We start from the raw sequence: 21849 nt of genomic DNA, 5'->3' as shown, positions 1-21849 counted from the left end.
AACACAAATGCAACTCATCCCACCCAAAAAAAAAAAAAACACTTACCAATATTTGTGGCCTACAACAGCCTGTAATATGATTGAGTGCCATCCTTTCCTGTTAAAATAGTCTGCATGGTTGTCACGTGGGGCAATAATGGGGACGTGTGTCCCATCAATCGCTCCTGCACACTGCGGATAGCCTCGATTCACAAATCCTTTTATGGTATCCTGTAAGTGCTGTCCTTGTGGTAAAGATATGAAGCACTTGTATAAGGTAGACACCATTGCCTGAGTCACCTGGTGGACTATGACACAGACTGTGGAGAACCCAACACCGAACAGGCAAGAGGTAGCATACCACCACAATGCAATGGCTAGCCTCCTGCATGGCCCGATGGGTCTCCTAAGCCTGGTGGTCTGCATGTCAAGTGCTGGGGTAAGTAAGTCCAGGATGTAATCAAAGGTTGCACGAGACATACGGAAGTTAGCCATCCACTCTTCATCCTGGTAAGCTTCCATGGTCCTCATAGAGGCATCTCCGTGACGGCGATCTCTGGACCACAAGATCGGTTGGTACCTGTATTCAGTCTCAGGATGGTACTTATTCTGGATGATATGAGGCCTCCTGCGCAAATATTGGCGGTGACTAACTGCCCTTTCCACCATAAATTGCGCCCTCCTCATAAAATATATGTGCAGTATACTGCACAGTGTGATGAGCTGCATCATGCTCTCACTGGCTGGATTAAACATCTGTAAAGCAGAAAGAATCATGAGCTCTGGCATACACACTGTTACTCCGTTGGCCATGACTGCAGCAATGCTGTGAGCAGGCCCCACCCCTCCCTTTGCATTCCTATTGTGACCTCATCTATGTGAGCCAGAAAAATGTCCATTTCTATCAGTGTGAATGGGGCTTTCCCGGGTTGATCCCTGGTCTAAGTGCAGTGTGAAAGGGGTCAATCCCGGGATGCATCTAAGAACACATTCCCGGGTGTGACCTGGCTCTATCAGTCTGAAAGGGGTATAAGCTAAGCAACACAAGTGTGCAGCACAAACAATTTGGAACATGCTGGAATTTGCCCAGATGTAATACACGCACAATATTGGTGACAGAGGAGAGCGTACCCCTAAACCACACACACATATGGCAAACCCTGTAAAATTCATTTGGATAATAATAACCCTTTTATTTTAAAGTATTATAATAATATGCAGCACAGGCGAGCGTACCCCTACACCACACAGGGCAAACCCTGTAAACATTATTTGGATAATAATATAAGTAATGTATATAACTCTTTTATTTGGAGTAAATAATATACAGCACAGGACACCACCACTGGGCTTATAGCAGCACAAGACACCACCACTGGACTGATGCAGCACAAGACAGTACCACTGGTCTGGACTTATACGGCAGTACCCCTGGACTTATACAGCAGTACCCCTGGACTTATACGGCAGTACCCCTGGACTTATACGACAGTGTCAGACAGGATGGCACTTTAAAAAACTTGTGCCCAAACAGCACATGATACAAAGAAGAAAAAGAGGTGCAAGATGGAATTGTCTTTGGGCCCTCCAACCCACCCTTATGTTGTATAAACAGGACATGCACACTTTACCAAGCCAATCATTTCAGTGACAGGGTCTGCCACACGACTGTAGCTGAAAAGACTGGTTTGTTTGGGCCACCACCAAAAAAGAAGCAATCGATCTCTCCTTGCACAAACTGTCTCTACAGTGGCAAGGTGTCATCCTCATCCTCAGATTCCCTCCACTCTTCAGTGTTTACATCCTCATCCTCACAAATAAATAATTTTCAAACAAAACCACAACATATACCATTACAATCCTCCACCATTCTTTCAATGGTGACAGAATAATATGCAGTGACAGTAGACATGTCAGTAATCGTTGGCAGGTCCTTCAATCCAGACCAGTTGTCAGCACTTGCTCCTGACTGCCCTGCATCATCACCAGCAGGTGGGTTAGGAAATCTTATAATTTTCCTCGCAGCCCCAGTTGCAGGAGAAAATGAAGGAGGAGTTGTTGATGGGTCACGTTGCGCTTGAGTTGACAATTTTCTCACCAGCAGGTCTTTGAACCTCTATAGACTTGTGTCTGCTGGAAAGAGAGATACAATGTAGGCTTTAAACCTAGAATTGAGCACAGTGGCCAAAATGTAATGTTTTGATTTCAACAGAATGACCACCCTTGAATCCTGGCAAAGCGAATGAAGGGCACCATCCACAAGTCCCACATACTTTGCTGAATCACTCTGTCTTAGTTCATCCTTCATTTTCTCCAGCTGATTCTGCAAAGCCTGATGAGGGGAATGACCTGAATCAAGCTGGAAGTGTCTAAACTGACTTCACGTGTGGCAAGTTCGAAGGGTTGGAGAACCTTGCACAAGATGGAAATCATTCTCCACTGTGCTTGAGTCAGGTGCATTCCCCTTCCTTTGCCTATATCATAGGTGGATGTATAGGCTTGAATGGCCTTTTGCTGCTCCTCCATCCTCTGAAGCATATATAGAGTGTTGAATCTTACCTCGTTACCACCTCTTGCTTCAGGTGATGGCAGGGCAGGCTCAGGAGTGTTTGCTGGAGCTCCAATCTTCGACACGTGGTTGCTGAATGTCGAAAGTGGCCCACAAATTTTTGGGCCACCGACAGTATCTCCTGCATGCCTCTGTCATTTTAAAAACAATTCTGCACCATCAAATTCATTGTATGTGCAAAACATGGGACGTGCTGGAATTTGCCCAGATGTAATGCTCGCAGAATATTGGTGGAATTTTGTCCGATATCACAAATCAACAGGAGGAGTCTAATTGGGGTAAACAAATGTATGATGATGTCCCTCATTTTCTGTAAGAGGTTGTCAGCGGTGTGCCTCTTACGGAAAGCAGTGATACATAGTGTAGCCTGTCTAGAAATGAATTGGCATTTGTGAGATGCTGCTACAGGTGCTGCTGCTGTTGTTGCAGAGGGAGGCAATACATCTTCCCAGTGGGCTGTCACAGTCATATAGTCCTTAGTCTGCCCTGTTCCACTTGTCCACATGTATGTGGTTAAATGGACAGTGGGGACAACTGCATTTTTTAGGACACTGAGGACACTTTTTCTGATGTCTCTGTACATTCTTGGTATCTCCTGCCTAGTAAAGTGGAAACTAGATGGGATTTAGTACCGGGAGGACACTACCTCCATCAATTCTCTAAGTCCCACTGAACTAATGGCAGATACCAGATGCACGTCTAACACCAACATAGCTGTCAAGGCCTTAGTTATCCACTTTGCAACAGGATGACTGCTGTCATATTTCAACTTCCTCACAAAGGACTGTTGGACCGTCAATTGCTTAGTTCAAGTAGTACAAGTGGTCTTCTGACTTCCCCTCTGGGATGATGATCAACTCCCAGCAGTAACAACAGCAGCGGCAGCACCAACAGCAGTAGGCGTATCACTCAAGGATACTCCAGAGGAATCCCGGTTTGAAGAGGACTCCTCAGTCTTGCCAGTGATATGGCCTGCAGGACTACTGACGTTCCTGACTGAGGAGGAAGTTGATGTTAAGGGAGTTGAGGGTGTGGCTTGCAGGAGCTTGGGTACAAGAGGAAGAAGGGATTTAGGAGTTAGTGGCAGCTTACGCTCTTACCCAAAGTTTCACAACTTGACACTAACTTCTGATGAATGTGCAGCAGGTGACGTATAAGGGAGGATGTTCCTACGTGATTACCGTCCTTACCCCTTCTTATTACAGATTGACAGAGGCAACACACGGCTAGACATCTGTTGTCCGGATTTGTGGAGAAATAATTCCACACCGAAGAGGTGGATTCTTTGGTATTTTGTCAAGGCATCACAATGGGTTTCTTCATCCCACGGACAACAGGTGTCTCCCCCGGTGACTGATTTAAACAAACCACATCACAATCAGAATCCTCATCTTCAACTTCCTCCTCAGCACCAGCAACACCTGTACCCTCATCCTGGTGTACTTCAACAGTGACATCTTCAATTTGAATATCAGAAACTGAACTGTGAGTGCTACTTCCAGCACTTGCAGAGGGCGTGCAAATGGTGGAAGGAGCCACCTCTTCCCATCCAGTGTTGGGATGGTTAGGCATCGCAACCGCCCACACACTTGGACTCTCCTTGGGGATTTGTGATACCATCTTAGAATACACAGATCTTTGCTGTGCTTTTGCAAGCTTAAATCTTATCATTTTTCAAGCGGGATGATGAGGGCTTCCATCGTCATTTGAAGATTAACCAATAGTTATGAACATAGGCCAGGGCCTTAGCCATTCCTTGCCACTCTGTGTCGTACAGTAAATGGCATATTGGCAAGTTTACGTTTACCCTCAGACCATTTAAATTTATTTTTTGGGGTCTTTTTTTGAACTTTGGCTTTTTGGATTTTACATGCCCTCTACTATCACATTGTGCATCGACCTTGGCAGACAACGTTGATGGCATTTCATCGTCTATGTCATGACTAGTGGCAGCAGCTTCCACACTAGGAGGAAGTGGTTCCTCCAAATTTTTGTTCTCCATTGTTTTTCTGGAGTTATATAACAATATGCGGTACAGGAGAGCGTACCTCTACACCACACAGGGCAAACCCTGTGAAAATTATTTGGATTAAATATTAATAACCCCTTTATTTGGAGTAAATACTTCACAACACAGGACAGCATCACTGAACTTATATGGTAGTACCACTGGACTGGATTTATACGGCAGTACCACTGAAATTATATGGCAGTAACACTGGAATTATACGGCAGCATCACTGGACTTTTATGGCAGTACCACTGGACTTATACGGCAGTACCACTGGATTTATACGGCAGTACCACGGGACTGGATTTGTTTGGCAGTATCACTGGAATTATATGCCAGTACCACTGGAATTATACGACAGTATCACTGGAATTTTATGCCAATATCACTGGAATTATACGGCAGTACCACTGGACTTATAAAGCAGTACCACTGGAATTATATGGCAGTATCACTGGAATTATAAGGCTGTACCACTTGATATATATGGCGGTATCACTGGACTGGATTTATATGCCAGTACCACTGGATTTATAAGGCAGTACCACTGGCCGTATACGGCAGTATCACTGGCTTTATATGGCAGTACCAATGGACATATACGGCAGTATCACTGAACTTGATTTATACACTATTACCACTGGATTTATACGGAAGTACCACTGGACATATACGTCAGTATCACTGGATTTATATGGCAGTACACTGGACATATATGGCAGTATCACTGGACTGAATTTATGTGACAGTACCACTGGATTTATACGGCAGTACCACTGGACATATATACGGCAGTATCACTGGACATATACGGCAGTATCGCTGGATTTATACGGCAGTACTGCTGGACATATACGGCAGTATCACTGGACTGGATTTATATGCCAGTACCAATGGACATATATGGCAGTATCACTGAATTTATATAGCAGTACCACTGGACATATACAGCAGTATCACTGGATGGGATTTATAGGCCAGTACCACTGAACTTACACGCCAGTACCCCTGGAATTATACGGCAGTATCACTGAAATTATACAGCAGTACCACTGGAATTATACGGCAGTACCACTGCACTGGATTTTTTCGGCAGTATCACTGGAATTATATGCCAGTACCACTGAAGTTATATGGCAGTACCACTGGACTGGATTTATATGGCAGTATTACTGGACTTATACGTCAGTACCACTGGAATTATATAGCAGTATCGCTGGAATTATAAGGCAGTACCACTAGACTGGATTTATATGGCAGTATCACTAAATTTATATGCCAGTACCACTGGAATTATATGGCAGTAACACTGGAATTATAAGGCTGTACCACTTGACATATACGGTAGTATCACTGGACTGGATTTATATGCCAGTACCACTGGATTTATATGGCAGTACCACTGGCCGTATACGGCAGTATCACTGGATTTATATGGCAGTACCAATGGACATATACGGCAGTATCACTGAACTTGATTTATACACTATTACCACTGGATTTATACGGAAGTACCACTGGACATATACGTCAGCATCACTGGATTTATATGGCAGTACACTGGACATATATGGCAGTATCACTGGACTGGATTTATGTGACAGTACCACTGGATTTATACGGCAGTACCACTGGACATATATACGGCAGTATTACTGGACATATACGGCAGTATCGCTGGATTTATACGGCAGTACCGCTGGACATATACGGCAGTATCACTGGACTGGATTTATATGCCAGTACCAATGGACATATATGGCAGTATCACTGAATTTATATAGCAATACCACTAGACATATACAGCAGTATCACTGGATGGGATTTATATGCCAGTACCACTGGATTTATATGGCAGTACCACTGGACATATATACGGCAGTATCACTGGACATATATGGCAGTACTGCTGGACATATACGGCAGTATCACTGGACTGGATTTATATGCCAGTACCACTGGACATATATGGCAGTACCACTGGACATATATGGCAGTATCACTGGATTTATATAGCAGTACCACTGGACATATATGGCAGTATCATTTGATGGGATTAATATGCCAGTACCACTGGATTTACACGCTACATTATAAGGCAGTACCACTGGACATATACAGCAGTATCACTGGACATATACGGCAGTATCACTGGACTGGATTTATACGCCAATACTGCTGGAATTATATGCCAGTACCACCGGAATTATACGGCAGTATCACTAGAATTATACGGCAGTACCACTGGAATTATACGGCAGTACCACTGGAATTATACGGCAGTACCACTGGACATATACGGCAGTATCACTGTACTGGATTTTTACGCCAGTACCGCTGGAATTATATGCCAGTACCATTGGAATTATACAGCAGTATCACTGAAATAATATGGCGGTACCACTGGACATATACACCAGTATCACTGGACATATGCACCAGTATCACTGGACTGGATTTATACACCAGAAATACTGGAATCATATGGCAGTATCACTTGACATATATGGCAATATCACTGGACATATACAGCAGTACCACTGGACATATACAGCAGCACAGGGACACCACCACTGGAATGATGCAGGACATCACAGCACCACTGCAATGTACTGGACTTATACATTAGCTCTGTACATATGGCAGCAGAGGACACCACCACTGTGACTGGACTGATGCAGCACAAAACACTACCACTGGACTGATGCAGGACAACACAGCAGCACTGCAATGGACTGGACTTATACAGCAGCACTGGACATATGGCAGCAGAGGACACCACTACTGTGACTGGACTGATGCAGCACAATACACCACCACTTAACTGATGCAGCACAACACAGCACCACTGGGCTGGACTTATACAGCAACAGTGGTCATATGGCAGCAGAGGACACCACCACTGTGACTGGACTGATGCAGCACAAGACACCACCACTGAACTGATGCAGGACTCTGAGGATGGAGACACCATCCTCTCTCTACACTCTCCAATGCCAGAGTGAAAATGGCGGTGACGTGCGGCTCCGTTAAGGAATCCAAACCCCGCGAGAATCCGACAGCGGGATGATGACATTTTGCCTCATTCTGGTTTCTGTGTCAGGTGGGAATACCCGAGCCTGACTCGGATCCGGGCTCGGGTAGTAAAGTTCGGGGGGGGAAGGGGGGGGGGGGGGGGGTTCAGTTCTTAGGGAACCAAACCTGCCCATTTCTAGTTAGAATGTGTGTGTGTGTGTGTGTGTGTGTGTGTGTGTGTGTGTGTGTGTGTGTGTGTGTGTGTGTGAAAGACTGGTGGGTCAGGGTAAGATTTATGAGAATCAGTGTTCAACTTTGGGTCCCACCAGGACCAGAGGTACTTGAAAGAAACCATCCTGTCCCCTATTGCAGGTGTTAGCAGGGCTCCTGGGACAGAGATGATTTAACTCTGCAGCTACAGTGGACTTGCTGCAGAGCTCTGTTGGAAGAGCAGCGGCCCCACTTGGATCCCACTATGAACCACACAAGAGCTGTTGTACATGCAGGTGCCCCTTCAGGTGTTGGAGCCCAGAGGCAGGTGTATTACATCCCTGCTTCCTGTTAATGTTAGACTGGACATTGGGCAACATGTAACAAATACATTTAATATAGTATATACTGAGTGAACCCACATAATATGCTTGGCTCATGGTGAGTTTGCACTGGTGTAATGAGTGTTTCTCTTCCAAGTACAGGTTTTCTTTCTGTATTTATTTTGTTTATATATTTCTTTCATATTTTCACAGTTATGACATCAGTTGATTTACCTAATAAGTATTTAGCCTCGTTAGTGACTGAGATGATGAATATGCTTTGGTTTCTTTTCTGTTTGTATATTCTCTGTGAGGTGTTTCCCACTATAATATTTTTTTTTCTAATTTACTGTAGTTTATTAATGAATAGAATTGTTATAATTTAATTTATTAGATACATGAAATTGTATGAATAAGTTTCTACAGTATATTGAACCTATTGTGTAATTAAGTATTTACAAAATGCTGAAAAAAAAGATTATATACTGTAGTTACTGTATGATTATTTTAAGCATAATTTTTATTCAACATTACCATTTCCAGAGCCGAATATTGTATGTGTATTACATGTAAAACACATTGAAAACCACAGCTAAAGGCTTATAAAATGCAGTGGCGGAGGATCATAATTTTCAAAGGAGGGACAGAAAATTGTTTTGGAAAAGTATCAAATTATAGATACTAGAGATGTACAGCGGGTACTTTTCGTGTTTTGTGTTTTGGTTTTGGATCTGGATCCCCGCTTCTGTTTTGGATCTGGAGTGGTTGTGCCAAAACCACCCTTTTGCGCTTTGGTTTTGGATCTGGATGATTTTTGAAAAAATATAAAAACAGCTAAAATCACAGAATTAAGGGGTAATTTTGATCCTATGGTATTATTATCCTCAATAACATTCATTTCCACACATTTCCAGTCTATTCTGAACACCTCACACCTCACAATAATGTTTTTAGTCCAAAAAGTTGCACTGAGGTCGCTGGATGAATAAGCTAAGCAACACAAGTGGGCAGCACAAACACCTGGCCCATCTAGGAGTGGCACTGCAGTGGCAGACAGGATGGCATTTTTACAAAATAGGCCCCAAAGAGCACATGATGCAAAGAAAAAAAAAGAGGTGCACCAAGGTTGCTGGATGACGAAGCTAAGTGACACAAGTGGACAGCACAAACGCCTGGCCCAGCTAGGAGTAGCACTGCAGTGACAGACAGGATGGCAGTTTTAAAAACTAGGCCCCAAAGAGCATATAATGCTAAGAAAAAAAGAGGTGCAAGATGGAAATATATATGTTGTTTAATCAGGACATGCACAGTTTAATAAACCCATCATTTCAGTGAAAGGTGGTCCCCCTGGAGAAAGCTCACCAAGTTCTCCGAATCATAGCCAGCTACAAACATACCACCTCCTTCTTTGATGACTTTTCACATTATGAGAAGAAACAAGAGGAAGAGGACAGTGTCAAGTATGTGATAAAAAAATAGAGAGGCACACGCAATCAGGAACAACACACAGGCTTTCACCTCCACTTCTATATTGGTGTGGAACAGAAAGGACTACAACCAAGCAAATATATAATTATTAATTACCACATTACTGTAAACACTGAAAAACTAGGGGCCAAAGCCTCCAAAATTGTACCCCCTTCTCCATGTTCAGTGATTAAGATAATCTCGGATTTAATGCTGGGGTGCAAATAAACTGGTGTATACCACAGGTTCAAGATTGGATATTTTCCCGTCTACAGTGTATGGACACTTATTTTGTGAAAATCTTGTGGGTTTCTTTTTTTTCTATTTTTTTATTGCATTTTTATTTACATATTTTGTGGCAGATTCCTTATTTTTGTTTTTCACAGCTCCCAGTTACACGCATGTGAACATACCTGTGTATCCCAGGTACACGCATGTGAGATAACCGTGTGTCTTATTTATTTTATTAATATTTTATTTTTAAATAAAGCAGCCCCTTCTGAGCCTCCACAGCAGCCCTGGATGGGGCAAGTTGAGTTCGGGTGGGTTCGGTAAAGTACTAAGTACGACTGTGCAGTGAATTTTTTTGTTATTGAGCCCCTGCCCTAGTGAAGCTTACCACTCTACAGTCAAAACTCATTTCATACAATAAGTAGGACTGTGGGAGGAAGTAATGCTAACCTCTGTGCCCACAGCATGCCTCAGCCTGGCAAACCAGACATCTTCCTGGCTGTAAAGCCACCATGAGACTTCATACTAGGCCTTATTCAGTAACTGTTTGTGCCTCACAGGAGCTCCTGGCCCATCTGGTGCTGCAGTGCAATGGTAAGCTGATGCAATGCAAGATCACTGAAACTCTGTTCTTCTAACACCGCAAGGTCTTTGATAACCCTACACAGCCCTGAGGAAAAGAATATCCCTGTACAACAAATGCGCATCTTCTAAATAAATAATCCCAAAATGTGGAACATCAATAATAAATTCAAATTAAGATTGACTAATTGGAGCCATTCATTTCAGTGAGTCCCTAACATGAAATAATTGAGAAGAACCTCTCTCTAATGCTCCGGCAGAAAATATCACTTTTACCTCTCCGGGAGTTGCGCTGGATTATGATTCAGTCTCTTCTAAATATAGGCAATAGATTAGTAAGGAGCATGCACTCCACAACACAGATCAAAAGAAGTATTCGTACAAAAGAATTCCACCACTGGTGCAGGAATATAAAGAGTGAGGAGAGAAAGGTAGAAAAGATGGAAATTAATAGGGTAGATTTCAAAATTGAGGAGTTTATCACCTGCCATAGACAGATTATTATATATCTAGTCGAATGCTCCTGCAATTTATTTTATGTGAGCAGGACCTGCAGAGCCTTAAAAATATGGGTAGGGGATCATCTTCGAAACATTAGAAAGGGTATGGAGACACATTCATTATCCAACCACTTCAAAAGTGTTCAGAACTGTTCCACAGATTATATTAAGTGATTCGTGGGTATAAAACTCATAGAAAACCATTGCCGCCAAAGAGATTTGAGTACACAACTGACAAAGGTAGAAATGAAACTTATCTATAACCTTAACACCGTAAAACCTAATGGCCTGAATTTAGACTTTGAGCTAAAGTGGTTTTTATGATAGGTTTTGGGATATTAGCATCATTTGTCATCATTTTCTTTTATTTTAATTTTTTTATGCATGTTATGCACATAAATTAAGAGTCACAAGACATGTAAAATGCTATGATTTATGATACACATATTTTTATCTTTGAGGCTGAATACCTGCTTCATCAGAAAATGCCTGTTTGTACAATTTTGATGCATCGGCTCCCTACAGTTTGAATCATGTAATTAGAAGAACTTTAGAAACAAAGAGACTCTAAGGCTGATCTTTACATTGGGCATTATGGTTACCAAGGCAACTATGAATAATGGACACTTCCTGTGATCGTATTAGCAGGAAATCTGGTCACCATAGCAACCGGGAGATACAAGGATAATGGCGTGTGTGGCAGCAAAGGATGATGGGAGAGGAAGAGGTCATGTGACATTAGGGAAACACCGCAATTGACTGCACTGTCGGTCTCCACGGAAACAAAGTTAACAAACAGGACAGGTGATCATAAGCACCATACTGCTCTGCTATCAGCTTAAGTTACCGTGGAAGTGAGGGAAGCTTTTTCGGTCACGTGATGTAAGAATTAGAATACCATTGGACAAATACACACATACAGCTGGTAGTACTATCTAATTAGGATGGACGTTACGGTTTGGATAGAGGGAGTTTAAATAATTTGTGGACACCAGGAGAGGATACACATAACATTAAGAAAGACCTCAGAAAGAGATTGAAAAGCAATGGTGGGGGAGCAGTAGCGGTTTCAGAGGTACAGCATTGCCAGGAGGAAGCAGAGACTCAAAGAGCGGATCCGGAACGCTGTCTGGTGATATAAACATCTTCTCTATCCCCAAAGACTGACTTTTGTTGCAAAGTTACTCTTTTATTTTGGTAATTGATTGACTCCTGCCATCACCTAAGCTGCTCCCAGATATCCTGAGTGCCATTGTTTTTAGGAGTTCTATTTGGTCTTTTTATTTAGAATTGAGACTAATTACCATCTGGTAATTATTTTATTGTTGTCGTTTAGGATGGATCTGTTCTTATCCGAATATTTTAGATATTTGTGTCAAAAATAAAAAACATATTATGCCATGTGCTTTTTCCTGTTTCAACATTTTATGCTGAACATGGAGGAAGCCCCGGTTTAGTGATTTCTGCAGATTGACACAAGGAGGGAGGATAAGGAACCCTATCACTGCTTTGATATAAAGGAGTAAAGGAATGTATTTCACTCCCTGTTGATCATATTAAGCGCCGATATTGAAATTCCTTACCATTGCATATATATCTTCTAAGTCACACTGACTTTGGCACAAATTTGGTCTCTCCGCACTTTATTTAAAAACACTTTGTCAAAATAGCAATTTCCATTTCCACCTTTCTGGCTATATTTTCACAAATCTGTTTGTGATGTTAGACAAATAGTTTTTGTAGCGCTCAACCTTAGTAGGTGTAGTGACAAATATATGTGAGCAAGAGGGTAGGTTGAAAAAAAGAAAAGAAACATTTTATTTTGTTAGTTAAAAAACAACAAATGCAACATTAAGGAATTGTGCATAAATATGCGTACTTGCAGTCAATAGATTAGTATATACACTGATCATGCTTTGATAGTCCGTTATATTAAATCAACGATTAACTTGGCAATGGAAGTACTTGATTCTCAGGTAAATCAATGCACATTAATCATGCTCTAAATGTTCGGCTCAATTAACCTTTAGTTCTATTCAGCTGTAACCCAGCTTTTTAATAGTTAAATTGATGCAGGCAAAAAAAGTCACTCCAAGATAGTCAGCGGCGTCCCGCTGATTTTCTGTGTGTACTAGTACTGGTGCCGGCTCACGGTGGTCGCGGTGTTGCCCCGAGGTTTAGGGTGCGGCGTGTGCAGGGTGGGTGAGGAGAATTAGGGAGCTCTGGACCCCAACTAGCCTTGCAGGAAGTGAGTCCTCCCATGTCTGTCCAGGTATGGACAGTCCACCGAGGCTTAGCCGCCGCAGGGGATACGTCCGGTCTATCGGCGTGGGTCAGCTAGTGTTGGCTTGTTAGAGCCGTCACTGCTGGCCGTCTGCCGGGAAACAGAAACTCAGGATTCCACCTATTTTCTCCCCCCTCCTCCGCTGGTTAGCTCTAACACCCAACCGGCTTACCTCTTTGTCCTCGGGTCTTCGTCAGTCGCGGCTGGCTGCTTCCGGGTATGGAGTATCACGTGACTCCCGCTCGGCTCGTAGTAAAAGTTTCTCGTCCCGCACTGGTTGTATGGTGGTTGGGGAGGTCAGTGAATGTTCCCAACGCGTTTCAACCCTCTTAGGGTCTTCTTCTGGGGACTGGTGTGTAGTTTTCAGAGTTTGTCTTTACCCTTTTAAAAAGGGAAGGCTCGTGGGTGATTGGTGACATATCAGTCAGTTTCATTGGTTCGTGTCTAGGTGCACGCCTTCTTTCGTTCTCGTCCAATTTCATTGGTTTCTTTACATGTCAGTCACAGTTTGTAAACAAAGGAGTTGAACTGTTTGAATATGAGAATAAATTGGATGTTTGGGAATATGACAAATTTTATCACAGATTTTTTTTTCAGCTGCCTTGTTAGGAGAAATTATCAATATGTGCATCAAGCAGTATCTATTAATGATTTAATTATTTAATGCCCTTATTGAGTTCATGTCGACTATGTAATGAACATTTGTTTAAATTCAGAGGATTGTAATGAGATGTTGGTTTTCCTGTGGTGATGATAGACCGACCAATGACATAATTGTGATCGTGTCATTGGAAGGTTGAATTATCTATACTGGAATTTTGACTTAGGGTAGACAGTTTGTTTAATGTGGTGATAATACATGTATATGGTAATACATGCATGTATGTAATGCATATCTGTATATGCGTATCATACAGATAATAAGTATCTAAGTTATTGGTACATGATTGGCCTATTGTTAGATAAAGGTTATGATCCATGGTATATGGGATTTGGAATCTAATTTGCTTGATGTTGGTGCATCCACATGTATCAGTCTAACCAATTATTGCTGAATGCTTAGTCTATTAGTGAACATCCGGTGTAATTCACGGTATAAGGGATGAAAATAGAGAAAGGAAAGTGGAGTATGGGTCTGGTTTGTGATGTGATGATGTGATTCGGGTGTTCCTATTCAGTCATACATTAAGGATAGATATGTTAGAGTTGCTATTTTCTACAGATGATAGCTTTCACTTCATTGTCCATGTTATGCCCCTGTGGTGTAAAGGTCTTGAGTTCATACATCCATCTCAATTCTGTGGTGTTCATCTGTTGTATAAAGTCTCCTTGCCTCCAATTTGGTTGTATTTCTTGTATGCCGATAAATTTCAAGGTGCCTGGCTCGCTATTATGTGTCTCCTTGTAATGTCGTGACAGATTGTGCTCATCATAGCCTCTTTTTATATTCCTTATATGTTCACATATGCGTATCTTCAGTGGTCGTATGGTCCTCCCTACATACTGTTTCCTACAGGGGCACTCTAGGAGGTAGATGACCCCTTTACTGTTGCATGTTATTCTTTCTTTCACTTTGTATTTTTTGTTGGTTATGTTTGATATGAATTCTGAGGTGGGTTGAGTATTTCGTATTTTTGCATTCCTGCAACCTTGGCATGAGCCGCAATGATAGAAGCCACTCTTGGGGATATTGCCACAAATGCTGGTTTGTTTCAGCACTTTTGGGGGGATATGATTGCAGACTAGATTTTTCTTAATATCTGGTGCTTTCCTGAATATGAATTTGGGTCTTGTTGGTAGAATGTCACTCAGGATTTCGTCTTCTAATAATAATGGCCAGTGTTTCTTGATGATATTTTGTACTTGATTGGCTTGTCCTGAATAATTTGTTATGAATGGGACATTGATATCGTGATCTGTCTCTTTTTCTTGTCTTTATAGCTGAGTAACTTGTCTCTGTCTAGTTTATTCACCTCTTCGAAGGCATGTCTTAATTGCTCAGTGTCATATTGTTTCTCAGTGAATTTTACGGCTAATTCTTGACCTTGTGAATGGTAATCTTCTAATTTGGAGCAATTTCTTCGTATTCTTAGAAATTGCCCCTTGGGTATTGTTTGTAACCAGCTGGGATGGTGCCAGCTGGTCGCCAGGATGAAACTGTTAACATCTACTGGTTTTTTAAATGTCTTGGTATGTATTTGTCCTTGTTCTATGTAGATGCTAAGATCTAACAACTCTAAACTGGTTTTGCTGTATTTTGTGGTGAACTTCAGGTTATTGTCGTTAGAGTTCATGTATTGTAAAAATTATGTTAATGTGTGCTCCTTCCCCCACCAGATGAATATTATATCGTCAATGTACCTCTTCCATAGCACAAGACTCGCCCAAAACTCTGTGTTGGACCAGATGTTTTGGTCCTCCCACCAGCTCATAAAGAGGTTGGCGTAGCTTGGGGCGAATCTCGTGCCCATGGCGGTACCCCTTGTTTGTAGGTAAAATTGGTTTTCAAACCACACGTAATTGTGTCGTAATATAAATGCTATACTGTCCAATAGGAAGTTTATTTGTGGTGATGTCATGCTTTTGTCTTTGTGCATATGGTAATCAATACTTGTTAATCCTTGGTCGTGATCTATTACTGAATATAAAGATGTTACGTCTGTTGTGACCAACCACAGATCGTCATCCCAATGGATGTCCTTCAGGAGGTTGAGAACATGTGTAGTATCTCTCAGGTATGATGGTTGCTTTTGTACGTATGGTTGTAAGATAGTATCTAGCTATTCGGAAAGGTTTGATGTTAGTGATCCATTACCTGATATTATGGGTCTCCCCGGGGGATGGGTGGGATTCTTGTGTACTTTTGGTAGATAATAGAAGACTGGGATTATTGGATGTTGTGTACGGATGAAATCTTGCTCATGTTTGTTAATGATATAGGCGTGAATGCCTTTTTGTATGAGTGTCTCTAACTGTTTTTTGAATTGCTGTGTTGGATCATGACTCAACTTGGTATATGTCTGGTTATCATTAAGGATTCTGTGTGCCTCTGTTAAGTAGTCTGCTTTATTTAGTACCACTATGCCTCCTCCTTTGTCTGCAGGTTTGATTATTAATGAATGGTTGTCCTGTAGGTCTTTGAGTGCTTCTAGCTCCTGTTTGGTCATATTGCTGGTGGATCTCTTCGTATTGATTTTGTCTAGATCCTTCTGTACCATTTTGATGAATGCATTTATTTGAGCTCCTTTCATGTGACTTGGGTAGAAGTTGGATGGTGGTTTTAAACTGGTGTGTTTGATAGTCCCTGCGGCCGTGGTTGTGTCTGAATAATTTCTAACGGCTGCTGGAGTGGTTGTAGTGAAGATTTTTTTTAGGGTCAGTTTGCGTGTGAATTTATGCAAATCCAGATAGGTGTGGAACTTGTCAATTTTATTGGTCGGGGCATATTTGAGACCTTTGTCAATCATTTATGTTACGACACAATTACGTGTGGTTTGAAAACCATTTTTACCTACAAACAAGGGGTACCGCCATGGGCACAAGATTCGCCACAAGCTACGCCAACCTCTTTATGAGCTGGTGGGAGGACCAGAACATCTGGTCCAACACAGAGTTTGGGGCGAGTCTCGTGCTATGGAAGATTCGTATGGAGTCACTTTCAAAAATGTCCTATTAAAAAACCTGTAGTCACTGGTACACATCTTTGCGGTAGATGCAAAGCCTGCAAATATATCGATCCAACAAAGGAAATAGAGGACAAGTATGGGGAGACAATAAAGATTGTGGATTACATGAATTGTTTAACTGAAGGGGTCATCTACTGCCTTAGATGCAGCTGCAATCAAAAGTATATTGGCATGACAACTCGTCCCTTCAAGCAGCGCATCTTGGAGCATATAGGTTCCATCCGCAATGCCGCCTCAGATAAAGCCAAGATGAAACAATTGACATCTGTCGCCCGTCATTTTTATACGTATCATGAAAGTAGGTGGGAAGAACTGAAAGTCTTTGGCTTGGAGAGGATCAGACTGGGGATTCGAGGGGGCAACTTAACTGAAAATCTGTTAAGAAAAGAGAGTGAGTGGATTTTCAAGATCGGATCCATATACCCATCAGGGATGAATGAAAATATAAATTATGGAGTATTTCTGAATGAATGCCTATTATTACCCACGGCAACCAGCACCAGATTTGTCATGGACTAACATTATAAATTCTGACACACAAGTTCACTGCATTCCTATTATTTCTTATTATCTCTGAAAAAATAATTATTGCACACCTTATCTTGCATCACCAGCCCACATAAATATATGCATAATACCATTTACGCAACATGCACAATTCTCACCTTATATCACATGATTTTCACAATGGGCTCATCGTGTAATTTATCGGGAACTTCCACCTTGCCCTCATAGTGTTCCAATATTTATACACTTTAATTCACCATAATTATTGTTCACAATCCTAAAGTGAACAATATGTCACTGTACAATGTGCACTCACATAATAAAGATCACTCTATTTCCTCTCACTTTCATCATCTTATTATAATTTATCATAATCTATCCTATTTATCTTTCTTTCTATTTTCACTCTTATTCTCTTATTTACCTTCTCCACTCTCTTCTTCTTTTTATTTTCCTATTCACTTCTTGTACAAATTTGTATATATTTTATAATATCATGCTAAAAAAATTAATTATATACACACATGCTTCTAAGAGAAGCCTTCTATTGAGCCACATATTCATGATTTCTAAAACCATTTTTTCACTTACTGCACCGTAGGTTTATAAATTAATTAAATCAACCAATGATCTATTTAAGAATTTTATTCTATTATCTACACAACTGTTTCAAATAATTAAGCTAGCGCATCAAAGTATTATCACATCAATCTTATTTATTAAAATCTCATGTTATAGCATTAGCATTCACTAACCCACCTCCTCAAACCCTCCTCCCATTGCACCTCAGAATATTTATTCCTTATTCATAATTCCCACCTCTATTTCAAATAACAGGGAATATTAAGGAGCCACAGCCATGCAATCAAGTGGCCAAATATGGGTGGATCCAGTGTCTAACAATCAGCAGGTCCAATTAATTACCAGCACTCTTGTTTAAAAACTGCAACTTTCAGCAAACACATCACGTCCTGTGATCAAGCTCACTATGCGAAACGTACGTCAGGAAGGAAGGATTGTGATCACGTGATGCGCACACGTGACCGCACCAGCCGGAATCCCTAGAACGGTCACCAGGCAACGGCCGCGAAGCTCCGTTCCTCGGACGGTGAGACTCCAGCCATACGCCGCTGTAGCCCCCGGAGCCCAGGCACGGCGGCAAGCGGGTCCCTCAGAGACGGCACCATTACTGGAGTTGGTATCGTATACCTTGCACCCCATTTTGTGAACTGCACCTAAATAACTCAGCTTGTCAGCACAGATTTTTGAGCAACTAGTAGCCATTAGAGCACTGTATGCATGGTCAGTAACCATGTATACCAACATCTGAAACAACTGAGATACTATATTTCTAATTATAGCTACCTTGTCACTTTTTTAATCATGGTTAAGAGCACTACTGGATAAACTGTCCCAGCCAGCAATACCATAAGGACCTAATTGCCTCTTTCTCTCCACCAATAAAGGTATACAATGCTGGTATAATTCATACTTGCTACAAACAACAATAGCAAGTTACTATCAACATCACTGGGATTATTGGCAGTCTCTTTCCTGAAATTGATCTCATTCATTCAATAACTGCATATTCCAGCAAATGCTCTGAACTCTAGTGCTCATCAGGTTCAATTATTCAAAAACTGTGCAAGTTTTCTACAACACCAGCAGTAATCTGCTGGCAAGCACTTAGTTAAAGCCTGCTTTCCCATAACAGCGTAGGGATTTGCCACAGGTTCCAGGCACTAGTCATAAAAAATATTTCAGCATTTGTCTGGTTTAGTGCATAGGGGTGAACAACTATATCCTATTATTTTGTAAATTTACTGCTATTCTTGCAGTTTGTGCAGTATAATTATATTTTGCACCTATAAATTGGTATAACCTGATACGGCCGTGCTGGTGCCGTTAGGACTTTCTAGGAGTGAAAGGCAAGTCCTAATTGTGGACGTTGTGTGGTGTCAAGGAATTTTTCCCACATAATAGGCCTTCTCCTATGTGTGTACCTTTCTTGTGGCTGATGTGTCACATGGTGACTAAGCCAGGTGGCTGCACATAATCTCATTTTTCTGTTGACCATTGTACCATATATGTTTACAAATCCTTAATATATAGCGGTTACACTATATAAACCTGGGTGACTCAAGAGGGTGAGTACAATATTTGCGGTCATACCTCACTAGAGATGCCCAATATCTTCTGACCTTGAAAGCTAAGCAGTGAAAGGCCGGGTTAGTACTAGGATGGGTGACCACCTCTGAACACCCTGGTACTGCAATAAATTGATTCCCCAATACAGTGTCACTTATACATATATTATTGGATACTTGGTTCTCACATGAATAATGATTTAATTTCTGCATCTGTGAAAGGCAAGTCCTAATTGTGGACGTTGTGTGGTGTCAAAGAATTTTTCCCACATAACAGGCCGTCACTCATGTGTGTATTTCTCTTGTGGCTGATGTGTCACATGGTGACTAAACCAGGTGGCTGCACATAATCTCATTGTTCTGTTGACCATTGTACCATATATGTTTAACAAACCCTTAATATATAGCAGTCTTACTATATATACCTGGGTGACTCAAGAGGGTGAGTACAATATTTGCGGTCATACCTCACTGGAGATGCCCAATCTCTTCTGACCTTGGAAGCTAAGCAGTGAAAGGCCGGGTTAGTACTAGGATGGGAGACCACCTCTGAACACCCTGGTACTGCAACAAATTGACTCCCCAACACAGTGTCACGTATACATATATTATTGGGTACTCGCTTTTCACATGACCAATGATTTAATTCTCTGCATCTATAATAATCCATAATGGATATCTGCAGAATAAAAGATGGTCACATATTACATGAGTTTCAATGTGCAATGTTTAATTAATTTTGGTACCACAGCTATTAATTTCCGGCAACTGGTAGATTGTGAAATGGATATCACGCATGATTTATAATCTTTTTTCATATTTTCGCGAAGCTTCTGTATTCATATGCAGATACTCCTTAAATCCTATTTTATGATTTACTTATTAAAAATGTTTTTATCAGTATCAACATGTTACAATGTTACCCTCTGAATTAGAGTGCTCCCAAAAAAGAGTCTACTTTCCAACACTTTTCTGTTTTGGTTTCTCTTGAAGATTACCATTCACAAGGTCAAGAATTAGCCATAAAATTCACAGAGAAACAATATGACACTGAGTAAGTAAGACATGCCTTCGAAGAGGTGAATAAAGTAGTCAGAGACAAGTTACTCAGCTATAAAGACAAGAAAAAAGAGACAGATCACGATATCAATGTTCCATTCATAACAAATTATTCAGGACAAGCCAATCAAGTACAAAATATCATCAAGAAACACTGGCCATTATTATTAGAAGACGAAATCCTGAGTGACATTCTACCAACAAGACCCAAATTCATATTCAGAAAAGCACCAGATATTAAGAAAAATCTAGTCCGCAATCATATCCCCCCAAAAGTGCTGAAACAAACCAGCATTTGTGGCAATATCCCCAAGAGTGGCTTCTATCATTGCGGCTCATGCCAAGGTTGCAGGAACGCAAAAATACAAAATACTCAACCCACCTCAGAATTCATATCAAACATAACCAACAAAAAATACAAAGTGAAAGAAAGAATAACATGCTACAGTAAAGGGGTCATCTACCTCCTAGAGTGCCCCTGTAGGAAACAGTATGTAGGGAGGACCATACGACCACTGAAGATACGCATACGTGAACATATAAGGAATATAAAAAGAGGCTATGATGAGCACAATCTGTCACGACATTACAAGGAGGCACATAATAGCGAGCCAGGCACCTTGAAATTTCTCGGCATACAAGAAATACAACCAACTTGGAGGGGAGGAGACTTTATACAACAGATGAACACCACAGAATTGAGATGGATGTATGAACTCAAGACCTTTACACCACAGGGCCATAACATGGACAATGAAGTGAAAGCTATCATCTGTAGAAAATAGCAACTCTAACATAACTATCCTTAATGTATGACTGAATAGGAACACCCGAATCACATCATCACAAAACAAACCAGACCCATACTCCACTTTCCTTTCTCTTTTTTCATCCCTTATACCGTGAATCACACCGGATGTTCACTAATAGGCTAAGCATTCAGCAATAATTGGTTAGACTGATACATGTGGATGCACCAACATCAAGCAAATTAGATTCCCATTCCCATATACCATGGATCATAACCTTTATCTAACAATAGGCCAAACATGTACCAATAACTTAGATACTTATTAGCTGTATGATACGCATATACAGATATGCGTTACATACATGCATGTATTACCATATACATGTATTATCACCACATTAAACAAACTGTCTACCCTAAGTCAAAATTCCAGTATAGATAATTCAACCTTCCAATGACACGATCACAATTATGTCATTGGTCGGTCTATCATCACCACAGGAAAACCAACATCTCATTACAATCGGC

At 41.2% G+C, this 21849-nt stretch overlaps 1 pseudogene; it reads left to right on the top strand.

The window, feature by feature from the left end:
* Positions 1-19964: 19964 nt before the first annotated feature.
* Positions 19965-20084, top strand: LOC134950784 (5S ribosomal RNA; annotated as a pseudogene).
* Positions 20085-21849: the final 1765 nt, after the last annotated feature.

This window comes from Pseudophryne corroboree, chromosome 8, assembly GCF_028390025.1.
Source record: "Pseudophryne corroboree isolate aPseCor3 chromosome 8, aPseCor3.hap2, whole genome shotgun sequence".
NCBI classification, from domain to species: Eukaryota; Metazoa; Chordata; class Amphibia; order Anura; family Myobatrachidae; genus Pseudophryne; species Pseudophryne corroboree.
The sequence above is the reverse complement of the archived record's forward strand: the minus strand, read 5'-3'. Positions and strand labels throughout refer to the sequence as shown.